The following is a 4,615-nucleotide window of genomic DNA, read 5'->3' as shown; positions in this document are numbered from 1 at the left end:
TGAACTAAGCTATATCCCCACACCAGCTGAGAAGAAATATCCTTCTTTCTCGGGAAGAAACGCGGCGTGGTGTCAAACATAGTGTGATGTCCATTAAGCAAACAGACCTGGTGGCGTGGGAATGGGATATAAGGGGAAAAATTATGTACATGGAACAGTGGGACGCTGGTGGAATCTCGAGCCGGAGCCGATACCAGCGCAAGCCGTTCGGTTCCAGAAACTGCTTGCAGACACTCGACTAGTCTATCAACTAAGCCAGAGCCCCACGCCTGCCGATGACGGGAAATAATCATCCTTTTCGGTTTTTTTTTCCCTTGTCAGGCAGCGTGTCGATTACCAAACAGGCGTGAACTCGGTGGCGCGGGGCAAGGGGGAAAAAGAAAAGTTATGTAACAAACAGCGGGACTTAATATCTCTATATTCTTAGCAGTGGAGAACTATCAAATGCCTCCTTGGCAATAGGACTGCTTTCCTTTTTTGGGGGAAACCCCAACAACGGTAGTGAGTTGTGTGTTGAAACATGGAATGTAATCGAGATAAGGCATAAACGAAGTGAAACTTATCAAGTACAAGGGTGGGGACTGGGGAGGTGGGAGGGGGCGGCAGGTATACTGGGGGGGTTGGTGATGGGAGATGGGCACTGGTGAAGTGAAGGGTGTTTGAGAATTGTATAACCGACATAATCCTGAGAACTATGTAACCCTCCACATGGTGATTCAATAAAGTTATTAAAAAAAAAAAAGACCTGATATTCGCTGACATCTGATATATTCACCCGTTGGAGTTTATAAGGTCTTTGGTGTTTCCACTGAGGATACAGGATGTGGCTAGGTGCCTGAGAGAGGAGGGGGTTATAAATTTATATTTAAAAAGGCTCATTTCTGAACTATATTAAGTGACCATAGGAAACCTTGGCAGAAGGGAGGCTTATAGAAGAGAGAATGGTGGTGTGAAAGTGAGAAGGTAAGGACGATGGATGATTACAGGCCTGGCTGATGGAGTGAGAGTGAGCTTAGGTGCAGTCAAGTCTGGGCCTGTGTAGGGGAGGAAGTGGACAGGTATTCCAGAGGAGCGTTGGAGGCTGAGATTATTGGTTCCTCTTATCCCCCTTCCCCCCACACACACACAAAATGAATAAAAAAGGAAGAGAGGAGGAAAGGAAAGACGAAGGATATGAGCAGCTATGCCTATGTAGAAAGCATTATTTTGTGTTAGAGTTCTTACATGGAAAAACTGCTTATCAGCCTGATTCTGTATCTTGAGGTGTCTTCTGGGTTGATAAAGCAATTTGAGATTTAGGCAAAAACGTGAGGGGGTGACTAATCAGATCCCTCCCAGCCCTGTGCCTGCAAATTCCAGCCTGAATCGCCTGCAGGAGGTGATGCTTGCAGGGTTCTTGTCTTCCTTCCACAATTCAGTATCTGGAAGACAGACCTAGTCATGCTCCTTAGTTACAATCTACATATTTAATCAGACTTAGGATGCCTCTGATTATATAACTTTTTTTCTTACCCACTGAAAAAGAAAAAAATAACACGATCCATTCATGGAAATGTGCTTCTTAAGCCCACTGTGAGACACATTTCAATTTTAGATCCTAATATTAGAATTGAATAAGTTGAAATGTGTAGCCCAAGGCCAGTGAAATATTGCATGATAAATAAGTACTAACTGAAAAAATATTATGGGTTTTAGTAGTGGGCACCTGTACAGGGTTAGGGTATTATTTTAGAAATGCCAGCATTCGGCACATATGAATTTTCAGAATAATTGATAAAGCTTAAGAAGTTTATTTAAACACTATGTCAGTGGCTATCTTGTTATAGCACTATAGCACTGTTGTCCCATTGTTCATCAATTTGCTCGAGCAGGCACCAGTAACATCTCCATTGTGAGACTTGTTACTATTTTTGGCATATGGAACACACCATAGGTGCAGGCAGTATACTCTTGAAATTCATTGATTCATTATAATTTATATAACTGCACCACCATTGCCTCTTTAAAAAGCATACACAAATAATATTCCATCTTTTTAAAATCCATGACGGAGAGTCATAATTATGACTAGATTGCCTTTTCCTCCCTGATTTTGGGCCATACCCACCTCTGCTTCTGACTTGTCCCTCGTTCTGTGTTCAGGGATCATTCCTGGCAAGTTCAAAGGAGCATGTGGGGTGCCAGGGAGCAAACCTGGATTGGCCAGTGCACAAAGAAAGTGGTCTAGATGCTGTACCATTTCTCTGGCCCCTAAATTCCTTGGGTTTTGTGACACTTTCTGTGTTTCATTCCCGTTCTCTTTGTTTCTTTGTCTCCTTTGTGGGTTCCTGTTCTGATGCCTGCTTCCTTCCTTGCATATCCAATTTTCTCTTTCCCTCTTGTCCTCAGTGAGCTCACTATCATCATGTTTTAGATACTTTAAATATCACCAATAGAGCTTCAATCTGTTTTTTATATTTAATAATGCATTATCTTTATTTCTTTTTTACATTTTTATTTATTTTTATTTCTATATATTTTTATATTTATATTTTATTTATTGAATCATCATTTTTATTTCTTTTGATTTATATATATTTATATTTTTATATTTTTTATTTATTGAAAGTTGAAAGCTTTCAAGTTTAAGTCTCGGTCATACAATGATCAAACACCCATCCCTTCACCAGTGCACATGTTCCACCACCAAGAACCCCAGTATACGCCCCATCCCACCCCTCCCCCTGCCTGTGTGGCAGACGATTTCCACTTTCTCTCTACTTTGATTACATTCAATATTTTGACAAGAGACCCACCATTATTATTTGGAATTTTCCCCAACAATCAGACCTGCCGAAAAGGCATCATTAGATAATTTGCTTTCTATTGCTGATTGTGAAGAGCATACAATGTCTTTGGATTTCTGATATTTTAGTAATAAGTCTGGAGCCATTCGTGGGCGACAACTCGGACCTTGTCGGGGTGGAAAGAAGGGCCGGTTCCATCCCCCATCCCGTGAGGCCCCACGTGTCTCGTCACTGCAGTCTCGTACTTGGCTGTCCAATAGGCTCTGAAAGATTGCGGCCATCGTGCTGCTGGGGACGGAGGGGTTGGGGGGAGTGGGGGGAGGTGGATATCTTTCTTTCTTGGATGCTTACTGAGCATGTCAGACTACACATATCCAGTTATGAATATGTAAATTTTCCCTTCCTAAAACCTCTTTCTCTTGTAACCATTTTTTAAATTTTTATAAAATAGTTCACAACATTTGATAACATTTAATATTCTAACACCAATCCAACCACCATGATACCTTCCCACCACCATATTTCAGATATTTGCATCCGGAACCCCAAAGCAGAACCAAAATAATATATTTTGTATTATTTGTTAAGAAAAACTGCTGAAAATACTACAAAAGAATATTCTTAGAGAAAAGAGTGTGAAGATTGTTGTATTTCACCCAGGGGCCAGTAAGCCCTTCTACAAGAGATCACTAACATGTTATTAAAGGTTGAGACTTGTGTGCTTATATATATGTATATATATGTCACTGTCACTGTCATCTCGTTGCTCAGCAATTTGCTCAAGCGGGCACCAGTAACGTCTCCATCTTGAGACTTGTTACTGTTTTTGGTATATCAAATACGCCATGGATAGCTTGCCAGGTTCTGCCGAGTGGGCAAGATACTTTTGGTAGCTTGCCAGGCTCTCCAAGAGGGGTGGAGGAATCGAACCTGGGTCGGCCTCGTGCAAGGCAAACGCCCTACCAGCTGTGCTATCACTCCAGCCCACATATATGTATCTATTAAAAAAATTATTTCCCTCTAAGAGTGGTTGCCTCCTAATTTAAATCCCATCAAATGTGGTGCAGTACTCTTGGAGTCTGGGTGGTGAGGTATGAGTTGTCATGCCTTCCAGGAATAGGTTTACTCATGGGTGAGGCTCGGCCCGAGTGTGTGGAGAGGCGGTCATGAGCAGGGCAGCGGTTGAGTTCTGGAGGTTTTCGGCTGCCAGGGCTGGGTCCCTTGGGGTGGAGAGGGCTCTCACCCGGCCCCTGTGGGTCATCCCGAGTAAAATAGCCTGGCACGGGGGCATGATTTGCAACCATTTTTTATTTCCACAGATAACATTTCTGTTCTTTCAATCGTTTAGGGGAAAAAAAAGTTCCATGATATTCAGTTCTCTTTCTTGGGGCTATGCCACCCATACTTAATTATTTATTTTGTTTTTTTGCTTTTTGGGTCACACCCAGCAATGCTCAGAGGTTACTCCTGGCTTTGTACTCAGGAATTACTCCTGGCGGTGCTTGGGGGACCATATGGGATGCCAGGGATCGAACCTGGGTCGGCCGCATGCAAGGCAAATACCCTACTCGCTGTGCTATCGCTCCGGCCCCCCCCCCCATACGTTTTTTCCACGCTGTCTTCAAAACATATGAAGAATTCAACTACTCATGACCGCAGCGACCAACCTTATTTCTCCCTTGAGGCTCTATGGCCTCTGCCTGCTGTAACTACCACCACACAGCCCCAGAGTAGTTCTAAAAATCTTCTAAAGTTGTGACTAGCCCGTTTTACTATTCCAGTGAAAACCTTATAGTGATTTTAGAAGTTCTTCAGAGCAGGATCTAAAT

The sequence above is a fragment of the Sorex araneus genome, chromosome 5 (genome assembly GCF_027595985.1).
Source record: "Sorex araneus isolate mSorAra2 chromosome 5, mSorAra2.pri, whole genome shotgun sequence".
Taxonomy (NCBI): Eukaryota; Metazoa; Chordata; class Mammalia; order Eulipotyphla; family Soricidae; genus Sorex; species Sorex araneus.
The sequence above is the reverse complement of the archived record's forward strand: the minus strand, read 5'-3'. Positions refer to the sequence as shown.